The sequence below is a fragment of the Diabrotica undecimpunctata genome, chromosome 2, assembly GCF_040954645.1.
Source record: "Diabrotica undecimpunctata isolate CICGRU chromosome 2, icDiaUnde3, whole genome shotgun sequence".
Lineage (NCBI taxonomy): Eukaryota > Metazoa > Arthropoda > Insecta > Coleoptera > Chrysomelidae > Diabrotica > Diabrotica undecimpunctata.
This window is the reverse complement of record NC_092804.1, coordinates 133,908,278-133,929,379: the sequence shown is the minus strand read 5'-3', so window position 1 is coordinate 133,929,379 and position 21,102 is coordinate 133,908,278. Positions and strand designations below refer to the sequence as shown.

The following is a 21,102-nucleotide window of genomic DNA, read 5'->3' as shown; positions in this document are numbered from 1 at the left end:
ATCCTCTTCGATGTCAGCAACTATAACAGTATGGACGAACTTTTCTGCTCCAATTCCCAATTGTACCTGGATTTCTCCATGAATGTTGGCATTTTCACCTGTAGCGGTCCGAAGTCGTAACCTCGTTGGTAACAGTTTCTTTCGGCTGTTTATAACTGTCGGGCGCATAATGGTTCTGGTCGCTCCGGTATCCACCAACAACGTATGCTTTTTACCATTTATGTCTCCATCTACATATACACTATCTTCACGACATTTCAAAGAAGCTATTAGTATGAGAGGGTCTTTGGAAAAGTTCTGGGTCGAAGCTGCCCCCCTAAGGCTGACCCGTTCTTGTTTTCCTGATGGTGAGTTTCTTGATTTGCGTCGTACCTAGGGTGCTTACAGGAGCTTCGTACGTGTCCTATTTCGCCACAATTCCAGCATCTGATGGTCTTCCTTTTCTTTTATGCCATGCTTTTCATCATATTAACAAGCTGGTCAAGTTTATCTTCATCTCCTTCCTCTTTTACAGTTCTAACTTTACTGTACCCGCCAGAGGCCTGCGTAGCTGACTCGTATTCGAGGGCGGCGGATAAGACATCAACCAGCGTTTTGTGACGAGCTAATCGCAGTGTTCTCTGCATTTCATGATCACGAAGACCATCAATAAACGTCTGAACGGCCAATTTTTCCATCATGTCTTCGGGAGCTGTTGGATAAGCATATCGTACTAATCTGGCAATATCTACCTCATATTCTTGAAGAGCCTCATCTTTCTTCTGTCTACGATTTTTAAGCTGCGACTGATATACATGCTCCAAATGTTCGTGGCCATATCGCATATTTAACCTCTTCTTCAGTTGTTCGAAATCATCGGTCTCCTCTACGGCTATGGTCTGAAGCACATCTAAGGCATCTCCTCGAAGAGCGATAGTCAGGTTTACAGCCTTTTCTTTTTCAGACCATCCATTCGCTCTTGCAGCTGATTCGAACTGTTTCATGTAGTTGTTCCATGACGATTTTCCATCGAAAGTTGGGACTTTGTCTTCAAGATGTCTTCTTAAATTAGTCACTGTCAGCTCATAAATCGTAGCCATTTTCACAATTTATTTTATATTCACTTCGGAACAATACTTGTTATGATTACTATAAGTCTAATTTACTTTTATTTCACTTCCGACACCATTGAAACGTCTTTTATTTATTTATAATTATTTATATTTGGTTGTGAATTCTTAATTTATAATGTCTTGTTCTTATCTTAATTCATTAAAAGGCACAATAATTTATATCAATTTATTTAACGAATAATACACATAATTTATATAGGCGAGCGTACTGTCTTAATTACTGTCCTCTTCAATCAAAGTTCGGTTATTTTATATGAAATCCTGATATTCGAGAACAGCGTCGTCTCGCACCGAAAGATCCACAAGCTTAGCCGGGCTCATTCACCATAATTTGGTTCTAGATCCTTCGCCAAATTCCTACAACAAAACAGAATTATTAGTCATCATATATTTTACAGTTATTTTTAGGCCATGATATTTATCGTAACAATAGGAAGGAGGAACTCTTAAGAACAGCTGAAGATAGACAAACGTTTGCCACCATAACCGCTAACCTCCATTGATGGAGACGGCACTTGAAGAAGAAGAAGAATAGGAAGGAGACTGTCCACTTTGCACCTTTCTCCACGGACTCTGGCACAGTTAATACATGAAGTTCAAGTTGTTTGGAACGAGGTGCCACAAGCAGACATCGATCATCTCATTTTGTCAATGCCTAGACGTATAAAGGAGTGTATTCAGCTCGGCGGCGGCTTGTGGCCTAAAAAAGTAGTGAAGATGAGGAAAGCTTGCCGGAGCCAAAAGGAGTTTTGGTACCTACTTCGCGCCCAAATCTTATAAAAAATTCGTTAAAAAAATGTTTAGAGTTTATGGCCCTAATAACTTGAAAACAGTTTTTCTTGTTCAGTTCTGCTTGCCTGGAGTATTTTAGTTCTGAACCTCGACATTTCATTGAGGGTATTTTGGCGATTAAAACACCACGCCTCGGGTTGGTGAGTTTCGATTCAGCCGCCCACTCTAAGTCAGATGCTGATTGCAGCCGACCACTCTGGATCAGACGCAGATGTTTAAAATACTGGTTGGTCGACAATGTAAAAGACATCCCTTTTATCTTCATTTTTCCAATGCCTAAATGGAGTCTCTAATATATTACACACCAAGTCATTAATTTAGCCACCATTTAATATAGTCTTCTGCAGGTCATCATGCAGGGTAGAGTCGATGGCAAAAAGGGAATAGGTAGAAAGAGGAAATCATGGCTGCGAAATATTTGAGACTGGACAAACATGACTGTAGACGATTTATTCTACGTTGCAACAGACAGAGAAATTTTTAGAAATGTGGTCGCCAACCTCCGTTAATGGAGACGGCATAGGAAGAAGAAGAAGAAGTCATTAATTGGATTCATGTCTCTCTAAAATTATTTTTGTCCAAACGAAATCAACGAGAACACTTTATATCCGAAATCCGAAACAAACCACAGAGAAATGTATTAATAAAGTGCACTAAACAAAAAAAATTTCAAAATATTGTCGCTTAGAGAAATTTCCGAAAAATAGGAATACCAAATACACATCCAACAGTGGGTGAAGACGAATAATATATTTTTAAGCGGAACTGCACGTACCAGTCTCCTCAGCTATCACTAAGGATAGGCTGACGTCACGTTGCCATGGCAACCGTGAACGCTGATGCAGATGGATTTTGCATTTCAAAAATTATATTCACCTCTTCCTGAATCCTATTATCACGGCTAGTGACACAGGTCAGGACTTGACCGTCAAGTACGTACCGCTAATAAAGCTAGTTGTCTTTTTTAATTTTTAGATTAATTAAAAGAGAATAAATAATTGATTTCAGAATTTAGATATAATAATGTTGTTTTCATTTTTTATTTATTTGTCTCAATTTAATTATATTTTTTTGGTGAACCTCACCTTCACATACTTCACCTGGCCGGCCGCCGCTGATTCAGCTGCGGGGTAGCCAAACACATTATTATTTTTTTTTGATTACTTGTTAATAAAAATTCTTGACAACGTTATCGTTTCATTCTTGATATAAATCTACCATGTTGCCAAAAAATTAAGTTTAAGAAATTATTCCTTCTGTGTGTAACACTTCTAATGTCACTGAGTATATATATATATATATATATATATATATATATATATATATATATATATATATATATATATATATATTTATATATTTATATATTTATACAGTAATGGCACGCTATACACATTATATGTACTAAATGTCTCACGTAGTTTGATTTGATGTGTCCTATCAGGTGACAACTAGTATTAGGCTAGTTGTTTATTTTATAATCAGTCAAACGCCCTTTTCAGGCTTTTGGTAGTCTGTTTTTTCTATCTAAATATATTCGCCCCTTTTATATGCTATGTCGCTGTTAGGATTCGATCAGTTTTTTATTTTGTCCTCAGCCGGAGGCCTTCTGTAAGTCAATAAATCAAAATTTGTCCAATGGTAAATCTATTTTTATCCATAGTGCCCTATGATATCTCCTATGTTGCTATAGATTTATTAATAATAAAGATACTGTGTAGTGCCTTTTTAGTAGTTGCATTGTTTTTTTTGCCATGTTAGTATTCGATTAGCTGTTTATTTTGTATACAGCCAGAGGTCTTTTTTAAGTTATTGAATCAAAATTTGTGTTATAGTAAATCTATTTTTATCTATAGTGCCATATGATACGTCGTATGTAACTATACGTGCATTATTAATGAAGACTATGGTGTAATGCCTTTTTGGTAGTTTTTTTGTTTGTTTTTTGTACATTCACACTCTCATTGTACCTCGTATAAAAGGAAATTCGAGAAATTTTTTGAATTATTCTAATAAATTAAGCTGGACAGATATTCTTCCTGGTTTATTAACTAAATATGGAGATAGAAGCTCAGAAGTCATTTTGGTAACTCAGTTATCAACAACAGTTCAAAAACAAAATGAATCCAATAATCAGTATCATCAACTGATTTCTACCAATTAAAATGATCTGCCTCAACATATTACTTTTAATGATAATCCTGCTACTGTAAATTTTAAAACGCCGTATTTAAGAACATTGCCTTAAAAACTTTTTGTTCCGGTATAAATGAACAATACTGCGAATATTTATCGCATTTTGAAATAGAATCTCTTGAAGCAGCACTTCAAAAGTGTATTGCTTATAATAATCATAAAAACCAGAAACAATATATGAACTTTTTAAAAAGCCAACAAACTAGAAAGCCCTTGGTCAAACAAAAACCACATAATCCAAACGAGTTTTTACGAAATAATCATAATAATAATAGGCACACAAACTTTTCGCCCATACAGGCAAATTACTTCAGGCCTTCATTACAGAATAATCAAACAAATTTTAATAATACTTCACAACCAAATTTTAATTTTGATTCTCAATCGTATGATAATAGTTCATCTAGAAGTAATCAACCCCCAAATTTTCGACAAAATGTACAACATAGAATAAATAAATATGGGAAGCCACAAACTCAAGAAAAACCCATATTCTTCTAGGAGTGGCGTTCTAACATCCTCCACGAGAAACCACTAACCCATGACCGTTATCACTAATGGCCATCATATCAATACTGCTGCTAATCAAATTCATAATTCCGAAGTTAACATCGAAAACTGTGATTCCAAGCAAGTAACAGAAGAATATTTCGACCAAAACTAGATTCCCCTATCAGGAACTAGATCAGAATTTTCTCCTAGTATCTCCCGAAGAACAGCCACCTCCTGTATAAATCTGAATAATTTACAAACATTTCCACAGCTACCTTATTTTGTTACGCTTATGACCCGTCTTAATGTTCTTATAGATTCTGGATGATCAGATACTGTTATCTCACTGAAGGCTGCAAAATATTTTAATCAATCCCACATATACAAGTGTCTTTCACATTAACCTCTATGAATCGTACAACAAAATTTTTCCAAAATATTAAAACCCCTTTATTATCTGAATATGGAATAAATGATCCCATTGACGGACGAACCGCAAATTGGAGCAAATATTTTGATATTCTACTTGGAAATTATGATTAAGAACGTTTTAACTCCATACTAAATTATTAAACTAAACTTTTATTTATCTGGTGGTATCATGTAGTTTAAGGCTTCTTTCAGACAGACGACATTTTGTCGTTGTCGTGCAGTGTCGTGTCGTGAAAAAAAGTTTGGCTTCTTTCACACGGACGACATTTTGTCGTTGTCCTCCTAAGGTACGGAGGACCAGATCTGACCAAACAACTACTAAAACTAATTCAAAATATAATGGAACAAAACAGAATTCCTCAAGAATGGAGATCAAGCATCCTAATACCTCTCTTCAAAAAGGGAGACAAATCGGACCCGGAAAATTACAGAGGAATTAATTTATTACTTCTGAGTCTTATTTTGAGAGAAAAATTCTTAGAAAGATTTTTGGGGCCGTAAATGAAAATGGGCTATGGCGTCGAAGATACAACTTTGAACTGTATCAGTTATACACCGATCCAGATATTGTGAAATTCGTTAAAGTGCAGAGACTTAGATGGGCTGGACACATTGCTAGGATGTCAGATCACCAATACACGAAGAGATTAACATTTTCAAAACCAGAGGGCACAAGAAGCAGAGGACGACCACGAATGAGATGGATTGATGATGTGGAAGAAGACCTACAGATTCTAGGGGTTAGAAGATGGAGGGAAGTTGCCAGGAATCGACAGGAGTAGCGACTTCTTTGTGAGCAGGCCAAGATCCACAACGGATTGTCGAGCCACTTATGATGATGATGAATTAATTTATTAAACAAAACACTCAAATTAACAACCAAAGTGATAACAAATAAATTGAATGAAATGATAACACTTGTAGCAAAATACTGGGGTGTGTAGGAGGAGAGAGGTATAAGAAGAGTGGTCTATATATATGGGATAAAATAGATAACAATTAAGTAAAGAAGTATGAAAAAAAAATATTGAACGGAATGTGGCTAGGCTAGCAATGTAGGCAAGAGAATGACCACTAGAAACTCAAGGATGGATACGGCCAATTTGCATGCCTTTTAAAGACAGTAAATCAGGAAAATATGTATGATAGATAGAAAAGAAGATATGAAAAATGAATAGATATAATGAAAATTAACAAAGAAAACAAATTGAGGGCGCCAGAAGAGGGATACTACTCTAAAAAGAGTAACGGTCACTCTTCCAGGTATCGTATACTGCTAATATTAAATAAAGTTGATGTTATAAACAAAAATGCTGTAAATGTAAAAAGGTAAGGAAATATTAATAAAAAAATTATATGCAAAACGAATTCAAGTTTATTAAATATAACTTCTTAGATTCTGACAATCTCTAAGTTACCAAAAAGTATATGAAAATTTCACAATATAATATTTAAAAAAAATGTTGAAAACAACTATAATAAAAAGTGGAAAATTACACAGAATAACTCCGATATAGAGTGTACAACCTACATCTAGGTTAAAACAACCTTAAACAAAATAATGCTAACGTTGGAAGAACGTATAGCCAAGTAAATATATCAAACTTACCTACAATATGACCAACAATATTGTTAAACACCTCTAAATTCAAATATAATAAATAAGTAATATATATAAATGGGAACAAGCCAAATTAAACAATTGAAACGGTATATTATCCTGAAGGGATAATAACCGGAGTTAATAACGCAAGATGAAATATAAAAATTAGTTAAGTAGACAAATAATGAAATAATTAAAGTTAATAATGAAATAATTAAAGTTAATAAAGAAATAAATGGTTAATACAAAAAACAATGGAAGATAATCTCTGGGTAGAATTTGAGCTCAAACTTACCAATACCTTACACCAAGGGGAGTTATATTAATTAATATCTATATATATGTTATAAAAAAAACTAGAACTGGTGAAACAAGATATATATATATATATAGTTCTGAAGTAAAAACCAACTGTCCTCCTAGGTGAAACAGTTGTCTGGAAGGATACTCCCGAATGGCTTCGGTGTCCCAGCGAAGTCCTCCTTGAGGTCCGAAATTAGTACGGAGCTGGTGCTAATTGGCTTAGTTCGATGATGACTGTCCTGCCCTACCTCTAGGTGCAGGCTGGAGAAAAAATGAGGGTGGAGTAGACAATACTCCCTGGCTTGTCCCAAATGACCCTGATTCTTATTAGAGTTGAAGTGGTACTCTCCCTCGGATGTTCTGAGGGAAATTTATAATTCCATGGTAGGTGGCTGAAAACAATTCCCCGTTACTTCTAATCTCAACATTCATAAAAAGAAATCAAAGAAGAAGTGAGGAAAGTTTCTTTCAGCATAAGAAACCGGAGCAAAAAGATAATTATGGTAGATAAAAAAAACCATCCAATCGGATGTAGCGTGACCTTGCTTCACATAGAGTAAAAATATAATGGCCTTGGACAAAATACTATATTAAAATATGAAATAATGAATCTGAATAATAGGATATAGATAAAATACTCTAATGTTTATAATATAAAAAATTATTATTTACCAGATAGCTAATCAATTCCGTGCTAGAAATCTCACTTCACCTTCCCGAGTTTGCGAAAACACCGTCAATTAAATTATTATGGTTCTACTTGGAATATTTAACTTCTTGAAGTGAAGGAAATTCTATGCATTAATTGGATTTTCTTTCGCTAACTGCCACCTTGTATGTACCACTTCAAACTCCCGATCAAAAGTGATTTTTAATTCACTGTTAATTAACCAAGAAGAGCCATTTTTCCACTTCCCCTAGTCTCCTGTCATTTCTCTTGTCCGCAATGGTACCAAATTAGAACAGAGTGACAACTTAAATTATTAACAATACACACTTAATGGGCAAACGAACACTTAAAGTTAGGCAACCCATACTACATCTCTGAAATTATTTTCATATAAATTGTTTATTATTTAAATACAAATTGTAATAAAAGTAACGACTGTTACATTCCCCTACTAGTCGGGAAAAAAAAAATTTTAGTCAAAAATTTTTTTTCATAAAATTAAAGTATCAATAACTAAGTGTACTGGCCTAACATTCCACGTTGATCTGCAAGTTTACACAAAAAAAAATAACCACGAACTAAAGATCACGGAAAAAAAAAAAGAAAGAATGGTCATGGCGCCAGACACCACAAACTCAGATGACTCAAAGTCGAATCCAAATCTCAATCGACAATATGCTTAAAAGCCAAATATTAACTAAATATACCAACTAAATTCTTGCTGAGAAATAAATGTCGAATTGGGCACTAAATCCAAAATTGAACTATCCATGGACATCAGATCTATAAGACTAAGTATATCCAAGGACGAACAACCAGGCAAATGTATGAGCCAATTCAACCAATATCTCAACCGGAGATATACTAAACTAAGATCAAAGAAATCATAAACTAAATAGGTTAAGAATTGAACACTTAATCCAAAATTGAACTAACAATGGACACCAGATTCATAGTAATATATCCAGAGAAGAACAATCAGGAAGATTTATGGAGCAATTCTCACCAAACCAAATAACACAAATAGTAATCTAAATCGTAAACATACCAAAGTATATCAAAGACGTAATAACGAAAATAAATGTGAAATAGGACGCTTAATCCAAAGTCAGACTATCAATGGACACCAGATTCATAAAAGCATATCCAAAGAAGAACGACCAGGAAGATTTATGGACCCATTCACACCAATACTAAATCTCAAAACTAAATGAGGTCTACGTACACCCACATATGGTGATACGAACCTACATAACCAAATAAACCAAATAAGTGAGGAATCAGACACTGAATCCAAAATCGGACTATCGATGGACACCAGATTTATAAATAGAGCATATCCAAAGAAGAACGATCAGGAAAGGACCAATTCTCACTAATGCTAATAACTAAATTAGCTCTTACCCTCATTCGGTAATATGAGCCAATACCAACTAAGTAATTACAATAAAGCAAAATTTCCTAAAGTGTGAAGCAGCATTGTCACACTTATTCAGACTAAGTAATGTAATATGTAACTGAACTAAACCAAAGATAAAGATAAATACCTAAAGTCTAAAGTCTAAAATGGACTAAAGGAATTCAGAGGCTAAATAAATTTTGAGGGTGCTGGTATTCGCTAACTATAGCATGGGGCTACAACAGATGTATGAGAATAACCAGACACCGATAAAATCCCAATAGAAATCCTAAGAAAATATAAGTGGTGGACTTTCCCTATAATACCATTACTAACGAAAGAAAAAAAATATGTCGAGAACAAGCAACCAATTTTGAACAAAACTGTAGATTTATAACAAGTTCTCGCAGCATGGAATTATCCGGGAATAGTCCTAAATCTAAACAGCAATTTATGCCTAAGGAAAGAAGTGGGATTACACTAAGAGGACAACTCATTTGTCTAAACTCTTAAATAATGAAAATGACTAACTTGACATGTGTAGGGATAGTTAAAGAAAAAAAAACATAACCTGAAGTAAGATAACTAATATGAACTAATTAAACTTCCCTATCAAGTTGTGAAAAGGTAACTGGAATATTTGGACAATCACACAAGAATGGTTAGGACATGTCGCGAGCATTTCCTGACCAGAAATATTATGAGGCATAAACATCTGCCTACTCTGCAATAAACACATATAGTACGAACCTAATTGAGCAGCAGTGATCAGTTGCTGAGCAACAATCTCGAACCCACGTATTCACTAAAGCTGAGTATTGACAGATTCATTGACAGAAAATTTAGAAGAATAAATAAGAAGAAATAAGAAGGACGCCGCGCCGGTCATCCTTACCTACTTCAAAATTCCAAACTAATTCCAGAACCATCCTGTATATGGAATCAGGACATAAATTATTGTAGAGTATTTAAGATTTTCGTGACAAGTGAGAATAAAGCAGACCAAAGATAAAAAAAAAATCACAACATCTTTCCAAATTGGCAAATATTGAACAAATATATCAAAACAAATACTAAGGAATCAAATATCAAAGATATAACACACAATATATGATCCAGTAGTGTAACAACATAGTTCCATAGTTCCTTATCAGTAATAGGATTAACTATAAGTATAAATCTAAATATGTAAATATATACTAAACAACCCTCGTATCATATGAGGTTAAAAGGAGTAATTCTCCTGGGAAGATTAGTACTTAAGAATATTAATTCATTATAAAGTGCATCATTTATAATACAAAAAAAAAATGGATAAGTCATACCTACTAATTATCTAATAAGTTATAGAAGTCATTAACCAATGCCAAAAGATACAAAAAATAGCGGTGTACCTACGTTATCTAGTGATTAAGAAAGTCTTAGACTAAAATGCAAAATATAATCAAAATAAGCTAAAGACAAACAGAGAAAGAGATTAGCTTAAACGAAAGTGTTAAGTTAGTCTTCTTCTGAGGATGAAGAACTAACCTCGTCGATGGTGTTATCAGGCAGTAAATCCTTTACATGAAATTGACCAATTCGTTTGTTGGACGAATTGTCCCTTAATTCATATACCAAAGGAGATATTACCCTTACAACCGTACACGGAATGTAATTCTGGCAAAATTTTGCCGAAATAGCATCACCTTTCCTTGATTTTACAAAGTTTCTCTTTAAAACTCTATCGCCAACAAAGAATCGCAAATCTAAAGTATTTGATTGGTTATAAATATTATATGGTACAACCATAGACATACCATCATCATCAACAAACCTAAAAGTTGATACTGATAATGGAACTATTTCACTACTGTAATCATTAGAATTGTGTTTAACGCTACTGGGTAAAGAAGAATTGGTAGTTGACCATCTGTGATCACTTAAAACAGGCGGATTCAACGTTTCATGATTAGTAGTTAATTTCGGGACTGATTTGTGAAAAAAAAATGTGGCCAAGTTATTAGCAACACACCACCAAGATCAAAATAGCCAGCAAAAATAATATATATATATAATCAAATAAATACCTTAGTTATCTTACTAAAATACTCAAAATAATTTCTAGTTATATGTAAATTATAACTATTCTAAACCAAATATTAATATATATGCAACAATTAATAGTACCTATAAGTATAATACTGTTGGCTGTAGGAATAAAAGTTTATATAATATACGATATAAGTATGTGTAGGTAAGTAAGTAAATATAAGTTCTCAATAAAAATACAAAATTCAACCTAGAATGTAAGTTGTACTACTATAACCTATCACTGAGGTCTCAAAATATTAATAACTAATAAATCTAATAAATAAAACTAATAAATCAATACAGCAGTATAAGTATACCTGTTTAGTATTAATAAAAAATTTAAAGATAGAATAAATCAGCAATAATATAAGAAAAAAAAAGAAAAAGCAAAAATACAAAAACTCAAGTAAGAAAAAAAAAGAAATCAGCTAAAAGCTACTGTCTTAAAACCAAAACTTGGAAAAGGCACCGCGTTGGGACGCCGATGTTGCAAAATACTGGGGTGTGTAGGAGGAGAGAGGTATAAGAAGAGTGGTCTATATATATGGGATAAAATAGATAACAATTAAGTAAAGAAGTATGAAAAAAAAATATTGAACGGAATGTGGCTAGGCTAGCAATGTAGGCAAGAGAATGACCACTAGAAACTCAAGGATGGATACGGCCAATTTGCATGCCTTTTAAAGACAGTAAATCAGGAAAATATGTATGATAGATAGAAAAGAAGATATGAAAAATGAATAGATATAATGAAAATTAACAAAGAAAACAAATTGAGGGCGCCAGAAGAGGGATACTACTCTAAAAAGAGTAACGGTCACTCTTCCAGGTATCGTATACTGCTAATATTAAATAAAGTTGATGTTATAAACAAAAATGCTGTAAATGTAAAAAGGTAAGGAAATATTAATAAAAAAATTATATGCAAAACGAATTCAAGTTTATTAAATATAACTTCTTAGATTCTGACAATCTCTAAGTTACCAAAAAGTATATGAAAATTTCACAATATAATATTTAAAAAAAATGTTGAAAACAACTATAATAAAAAGTGGAAAATTACACAGAATAACTCCGATATAGAGTGTACAACCTACATCTAGGTTAAAACAACCTTAAACAAAATAATGCTAACGTTGGAAGAACGTATAGCCAAGTAAATATATCAAACTTACCTACAATATGACCAACAATATTGTTAAACACCTCTAAATTCAAATATAATAAATAAGTAATATATATAAATGGGAACAAGCCAAATTAAACAATTGAAACGGTATATTATCCTGAAGGGATAATAACCGGAGTTAATAACGCAAGATGAAATATAAAAATTAGTTAAGTAGACAAATAATGAAATAATTAAAGTTAATAATGAAATAATTAAAGTTAATAAAGAAATAAATGGTTAATACAAAAAACAATGGAAGATAATCTCTGGGTAGAATTTGAGCTCAAACTTACCAATACCTTACACCAAGGGGAGTTATATTAATTAATATCTATATATATGTTATAAAAAAAACTAGAACTGGTGAAACAAGATATATATATATATAGTTCTGAAGTAAAAACCAACTGTCCTCCTAGGTGAAACAGTTGTCTGGAAGGATACTCCCGAATGGCTTCGGTGTCCCAGCGAAGTCCTCCTTGAGGTCCGAAATTAGTACGGAGCTGGTGCTAATTGGCTTAGTTCGATGATGACTGTCCTGCCCTACCTCTAGGTGCAGGCTGGAGAAAAAATGAGGGTGGAGTAGACAATACTCCCTGGCTTGTCCCAAATGACCCTGATTCTTATTAGAGTTGAAGTGGTACTCTCCCTCGGATGTTCTGAGGGAAATTTATAATTCCATGGTAGGTGGCTGAAAACAATTCCCCGTTACTTCTAATCTCAACATTCATAAAAAGAAATCAAAGAAGAAGTGAGGAAAGTTTCTTTCAGCATAAGAAACCGGAGCAAAAAGATAATTATGGTAGATAAAAAAAACCATCCAATCGGATGTAGCGTGACCTTGCTTCACATAGAGTAAAAATATAATGGCCTTGGACAAAATACTATATTAAAATATGAAATAATGAATCTGAATAATAGGATATAGATAAAATACTCTAATGTTTATAATATAAAAAATTATTATTTACCAGATAGCTAATCAATTCCGTGCTAGAAATCTCACTTCACCTTCCCGAGTTTGCGAAAACACCGTCAATTAAATTATTATGGTTCTACTTGGAATATTTAACTTCTTGAAGTGAAGGAAATTCTATGCATTAATTGGATTTTCTTTCGCTAACTGCCACCTTGTATGTACCACTTCAAACTCCCGATCAAAAGTGATTTTTAATTCACTGTTAATTAACCAAGAAGAGCCATTTTTCCACTTCCCCTAGTCTCCTGTCATTTCTCTTGTCCGCAATGGTACCAAATTAGAACAGAGTGACAACTTAAATTATTAACAATACACACTTAATGGGCAAACGAACACTTAAAGTTAGGCAACCCATACTACATCTCTGAAATTATTTTCATATAAATTGTTTATTATTTAAATACAAATTGTAATAAAAGTAACGACTGTTACACACTAGCAGAAGAACAACAAGGTTTTAATTCGGGAAGATCATGCACCGACGCTATATTTATAATGAGGCAAGTGCAAGAGAAGTCATTAGAATACAACAAACCGGCATATCTATGTTTCGTGGACCTTAAAAAGGCATTTGACTGGGTAAACTTAAAAGACGTTATCCACTTAGTCCTCTATTGTTCAACCTGATTATGAATAAAATAATAAAAAAAGTAAGAACTAAAAAAGGATACCAAATGGGAGAAAAAATAATCTGCTATGCAGAAGACGCAATACTACTCTCTCAAAGTGAAGATGATTTACAACGTATGCTGCACCAATTTAATATAACTGCCAGAAAATTTAACATGTTAATTCCCCCAACAAAGACAAAATGCATGGTTATAACAGCAAATTTACTAAGATGTAAATTGGAGCTGGAAGGTCAGATCTTAGAACAAGTGATGGAGTTTAAATATCTAGGCATCACATTATGTAGCTACGGAAAGCTTGAAATCGAAGTGGAAGATCAAGTGAATAGAGCAAACAGATCCGCAGGCTGCCTAAACGAAACAATATGAAGAAATAAAAATATCGGGAAAGAAACGAAAGGCAGAATTTACAAAACAGTCATCAGACCAATAATGACATACGCGGCAGAAACAAGACCTGACACAGACAGGACAAAAAGGATGTTAGAAACAGCAGAGATGAAAACACTTAGAAAAATTGATGGTAAGACACTATGGGACAGAGCTAGAAGTACAGATATACGACATAGATGCAAGGTGGAGAACATCAAAAACTGGGTAAAAAATAGAAGAGTAGAATGGAACGATCATATAAGCCGAATGACAACAAATAGAGTAGTAAAGACGGCAAGAGACGGTTCCCCAATAGGAAGACGATCAGTAGGAAGATCACGCAAACGATGGAATGACAACTTACTGGAGGCACATTGAAAAACAGACAGAGTCATGTCAAATATTTTTAAATCTAAATTCACTACCACTGTTTAGAATAAATCGCGATTTTTTCGCCTACGCACGACAAGTGTGAAAACTAGAATGGACTTGCTTGTACCACTGCAGTCGTTCACGACCACGACATCGTGTCGTCGCAGTGATCCCACCGGGGTACTACGACAGTCGTGTACGACTACGATTTTAAATCGCGTCGTGTGAAAGTTTACATTTAATCAATGAGTTAACTGCTATACACGATATCGTTGCCGTACACGACTACGACAAAATGTCGTCCGTCTGAAAGAAGCCTTACACGCATTGTGGCGTTTTGGTATAATGTTTGTACTAACCTTGTAAGCCGGTATTGTTCAGAGCAGTTATAATGCTGTCTAATTCCACAGTGTCGAACGCTTTGTGAAAGTCCACAAAAATAAGTACCAGTGGTCTGTTATATTCTAGCGACTTTTCTATTAAGGTTTTTACTGTTTGTAGGTGATCGTTTGTTCCGAATTTTGAGCGGAAGCCAGCTTGTTCTCCGGGCTGGTAGAAATCCAACTATTTTTCTAGTCTTGTAATTATTCGGGTAAACATTTTATAGATGTGGTTCAATATTGATATATATATATATATATATATATATATATATATATATATATATATATATATAAGAATAAGAAAAAAGAAGTACTTGTGACTCGTTTGGAACAAATATATAACTGTTTTGGATGGGTTGGAGTCAATAATAGGGCTATTGGTTAACTATTTTTTTATTCTCGAGCTTTCAATTGTGTTTACAATTATTATCAAGAGCTAAAAAAGACAAAATACTTAATAACTTAAAAAGTTTTTTCTTTTTAGTTCAACCTTGTAAGTATTTTGTCTTTTTTAGCTCTTGATAATAATTGTAAACACAATTGAAAGCTCGAGAATAAAAAAATAGTTAACCAATAGCCCTATTATTGACTCCAACCCATCCAAAACAGTTATATATATATATATATATATATATATATATATATATATATATATATATATATATATATACATGTTTAAAAATTCTTCGTGTGTTCAGTAACACAAGAATGAACTCTCTTTGTTTTCTCTTTAGAGTGACTCGTGGCATCGAGTTCAGCATCCCGGTAAATTCAAGTGCAATTCCAAAACTTTTAATTAAATGTGATTCGCGTATAGAAAGCAAATTTAATACAACTTTTGCTAAAAGGAACTGACCATTTCGTACTGAATAGGAAGTAGCTAAGACTTTGTACAATGTATATAATGTTTTTATTACAGATATTAAACAAAGTTACAGTACATTAATTATTCATCAATATAAGGCAAAGATAAACTATGATGAAGTCAAAGTAGAGAACAATCGATTGAAGAAAATTTTTTTCGTAAAGAAATATAATATTAAAAAAAGTTATTGTAAAAGTAAATTTACAGTTTAAATGTTTACATAGGCAGAATGGTACGTACTGTAGCCCACAAAGTAGCATCTGTGTTAATAATATGAATGTAAAAACAATTTCCATGCAGCGATACATCTTTTTAATAGGAGGTACCCCGATCGCCCCATATCGAGGACTTATGTGAGGGAACTTTTTCGCAAGTTTGAAGAAACAGGTACCTAGTGTTTAAGATGCCAAACTATTACGTCGATCAACAATTACTGATGAAAACAAATCAACTAAATTGCAGAAATGGTAGTGAACGCTTCCTCTTCTACAGCCCAATTTGCATTTATCTGTAGAATCAGTGAAATAACAGTACACCGAGAGTTCGCTAAAAATAAATCACCAATAACACCAAATAAAAATTGTGCACCAACTTCAAGATGATGACTTCGACCGAAGAATAGAATTCTGTAAAAATATGTCCAATCAAATTACCAACATCCACATTGCATAAAAACATTTGTTTTACTGACGGAGGTACCGCAATGGAAATTTTAATCCATACTATATGAGGCACCGGAGTAACACAAAACCTCACGTCTTTCGTTGAAAACATACTCAATCTAAGATTAACGCTACAGCACCCGACAGTATTGACATTTTAAAATAACGAATTGTTGAAGAATGTAGGGCAATTTCCCCTAACACATTTAAACGAGTACGACAATAGGAGCAATAAGATGCATTACTGTCAGAAAGTAGATGGAACCCATTTTTAACGCTACATACAAGAACTGGTTTTTAAATTTTTATTAATTAAATGCGAAACTATAATTTCAGTAGTTATCAAAATTAGCTTAGATATAAACAAAATTCGTATGATTGAATAGGTATTTTCAATACCTTTCAAGTAAGATATATAATGCCATAAGGTCTCATTTAAAATCATTGAAAATAGTAGCTCTATACCGTCATCTGTTACTATTACGTCAATTGTTATTACTAGTCAAGACGCCTACGCCTTAGTAGTTTAGTATTTTGGCATAAAAAGGGCATTCGATAAATATATGCCTGATTCGGAGAGTCGTATTGCAGTGCTGACATTTTGGTTGTGGAGATGATGTCATCAAGTAGCCATGAGTTAGACGGGTATGTCCTATATGCAATCTCCGTATGATTGCCATATTTTTTCGAGATAAACTGGGATAGGTAAGAAGGTTCACTGAGGGTTTAATTTCATGCAGCGCTGAAGTAACATTATTGCAGTGAGTCTGCCAGGTGGATAGATTCAGCTTCTTCAGTCTAGCTTTGAGATCGTTGCAAATTTGTATATTCATAATGGTGTCCGTGGATGATGCGGCTTTTTTGGCAAGGCAATCAGCTTTTTCGTTACCACTAATACCAACATGGGATGGTACCCATATCAGAGTGATAGTTGTATTTTGGTTTATAAGAAGCTGATATGTGTCATGAATATCTTGGACGATAGGATGGTTGGTGGATATAGCATTAATGGAGTGTATAGAGGAAAGTGAATCGGAGCTTATGGCTATGTGTGTATTTGGATATTGTTGGGCATATTTGAAAGCATGTGAGATAGCTAGTAGTTCACCAGTGTGGATGCTACACCAAGGAGAAATTTTAGATAGTTTGATAGGCTGTTGTACAGTGGTTACAGAATATCCAACACCACTTTCAGTCTTTGACGCGTCAGTGTAAAGAACTATGTTATATTTATTTTTGTTTATAAGTTCTAGAAAAAGAATTCTTAATGTACTAATACTGGTATTTTCTTTGTTAAACTTGGTGAGGGAAATATCATGATGTGGGAGTATGTTGGTCCAATAGGGATTGTTGGAAAAAGGTAGAGTTCTGGTTTCAGACAAATTTATATCTTTTAGTAACGGTTGTAGAAGACTAGGAATAGGATTTAAAATTAAGTTACATGAAGGGTTGTTATGGGGATGGTGTGATGATGTAATTAAATTATATACTGGATTGGACGGATTGGAAAAAATTGCAGCAGCATAGGAAAGAAGAAGATTTTCTCGCCTAAGCCACAGAGGAGGTTCATTAGCTTCACAGTAAAGACTTTCTGCCGGACTAGAATGGAATGCACCAAGACACAGACGAATAGCTGTGTTGTGTACTGTATTTAGTGAATTTAAGATTGATTTAGTACCAGACATATAGACAAAACATCCATAGTCTAGCTTGGAGCGGATAAGTGATCTGTAAACTTTCAGTAACGTGGTTTCTTCCGCGCCAAAATGATAATGTGAGAGTGTTTTGATTATATTTAACCTTTTTAGGCAAATTCCTTTAAGTTCCTGTATATGTTGTTTCCAGGTTAATCTTGAGTCAAATATCAGCCCTAATATTTTGCAATTATCAACAACCGGTAATTTGAAGTTGTTGATAATGATTTCAGGATCAAACGAACTCATTCTTCTGCTAAATTTAATTACTTTGGATTTAGAGTGGGAGAGGGTAAGCCCTAGAGAAGTTACTTTGTTTTGTAGGTCATTTACTGCTAATTGTAGAATTTTACTAGTAGTTGCGTTGGATTTTATTTTATTAGGTCATCGGCATATAATACGCATTTGATTGGTGGAGCTATATTTTCACTTAACTTGCTAATCGAAAGAATGAATAAGGATGTGCTTAAAACTGAACCTTGAGGAACTCCATCATGTTGGATGTGTGGAGAAGAAAGAAAGTTATTGACAGAAACCCTGAACGATCTAGATGTTAGGAAGTTTTTGATAAATGCGTATATGTTGCCAGTAAGGTTACATTCAAAAAGTTTGTCAAGAATTGCATTTCTAGAGATGGTATCAAATGCGCCTTCTATATCAAAGATAGTTGCTATCAAATCTTGCTTGCAATTTATTGCGTTGAAGATATGGGTTTGGAGTATTACCCGATTATCTCTTGTGGAGCGATGTCTTTGGTAGCCAGATTGTTCCTTTGGAATAATCTTGTGTTTTTCAAAATACCATAAAAGACGTTTGTTGATCATTTTTTCGATTAGCTTACACATAGTGCATGTGAGAGAGATGGGCCTGTAAGATTGTGGAAAGATAGTTGGCTTATTTGGCTTGAGTATTGGTATAACAATAGATTTGCTCCACTGAGATGGAAATTTATGGGAACTCCAGATTATATTGTATAAATTAAGGAGTTTATTAAGACCATAATTAGACAAGTGCTTTAGGAATGCATAAGGAATATCATCGGTCCCAGCTGCAGTGTTTCTACTATTAGCTAAGGCAAATATTAGCTCATGGATAGTGAAAGGAGAATTAAGGGATCTACTATATTCAAATGATATCAGACGATTTCTGTGTGAATTTAAGTCATGATGAGATAAAGTAATATTATTGGTTTTATTCCTGAACTTTTCTTCGAAATGTTTGGCAAAAGCGTTAGGAATAAGTTCATGTGAAGTGATCTCTATACCATTTGAAATTAAACGAGTAATTTTATTATTAGTTTTGTGACCTTGAATTTGTCGTATTTTTTTCCAAAGTTGGCTAGGATTGGAGTTTTCATTGATAGATGATACGTAATCTTGCCAGGATGATTTTTTACTTTTTTTAACTACGTGTTTGGCTTTGGCTTTGAACTTTTTGTAATTTATTAGATTTTCAAGGCATCTATTTTTTTGGTACTTATTTAAAGCTTTTTTGGATAGACGAATCGCCTCTTCACAAGAAGAGTTCCACCAATGAACTGCTTTATGATTTGGAGAGAATGATGTTTTGCCAATGTAAGTCTTAGCAGCTGAAAGAATAGTGTCTGTTATTGACGTTAACAAATAGTCTACATCATTGATTATTAGATGATCATGAGCGAGAAAGAGAGTGTCAACAGCTTTTGAATACTCTGGCCAGTTAGCTTTATTTAGGCGCCAATAGCTTTTGGCAGAGGCAGTCCCGTTACAATTGTTGGAAATTATTATCGGATAATGATTGCTATCAAAGAGATAGTCAGCTGTTTGCCAGGTTAAAAAAGGTGCAGATTTAGGGTAACTAATACTAAGATCTATAGCAGAGAACGATCCAGAGAAAATATTAAAATGAGTATTAGATCCTGTGTTAAGAAGACATGAGTTTGTGCAGTTAATAATATTTTCAACTACTTTTCCCCGTCCAAATGTTGATTGAGAACCCCACATACTGTTATGTGCATTGAAGTCGCCTGTGAGTATAAACGGCTGTGGAAGTTGGAATATAAGGTCTAGGAGCTCTTCTTCTTTTAAAGAATGGTTTGGGGGAATATATATGGAACAGATGGTAAGTTTATTTGGGCAATATGTAGTTATAGCAATTGCCTCAAGATTCGTTATTAATGGTAGCATTGTTGAGAAGATTTCGCTGGACGCAAATATTGATGCACCTCCACTAGCTCTGAAGCAGTTCGTCCTAATGAAGTGGTATCCTTCAAAGGATTTAACATGAGGAATATTAGTTGTATTAAAATTAGTCTCTTGGAGACAAAGAAAATCTGGATAATAAATTGATATAAGATATTGAATGTGTTCACGGCGCGGATAGTATCCGTCGCAGTTCCATTTTAAAATAGTGAATTTAAAAACTTAGTTAGTAGAAAGAATATACCTTGTACTAATAACGTAATTTTAGAAAAAATCCATATCATTGCAGTTAGAGTCACATGAATTATTGGACGTAAGGCTAATATGTTCGTCAGCTTCTATAGGATTTAATGTGCGTTTTAGCTTTTTTGTTATTCTTGTAATGCGATTTTTAAGTGATCTATCGGATACAGTTTGGTATATTTGTGTAAGATCTTCGAGGAGAGAATGAATGTTTGTGGTGAAATTATGAGCTTCTTTGAGAGGATCACTACTCCCAAAGGAATTTTCTAGGAAGGCAATAATTTGTAATGCTGATAACGAAAATTTTTCTGAATTAGCACAAATTAATTTTTTAATACTTGAATGGCAGATGGATTAATTTTACCAATTTCTTTGTCATCAGTTTTTGTTTTCTTTTTAGGAGCTGATTTAGGAGTTGCAACGGTTGTTGTGTTTGGTGTGTTATTAGAGTTATTAGAGTTAGGTATTAGAGTTTGGTGG

The 21,102-nt window shown here is 33.8% G+C and overlaps 1 long non-coding RNA gene across 1 annotated transcript in view; it reads right to left on the bottom strand.

Moving 5' to 3' along the window:
- Positions 1-1,339: 1,339 nt before the first annotated feature.
- Positions 1,340-21,102, bottom strand: part of LOC140433463 (uncharacterized) — a 58,707-nt gene continuing 38,944 nt past the window's right edge. Inside the window, exon 3 of the long non-coding RNA XR_011949975.1 lies at positions 1,340-1,469. This is a non-coding gene — a long non-coding RNA (uncharacterized lncRNA). The remainder of the gene's footprint in view (positions 1,470-21,102) is intronic.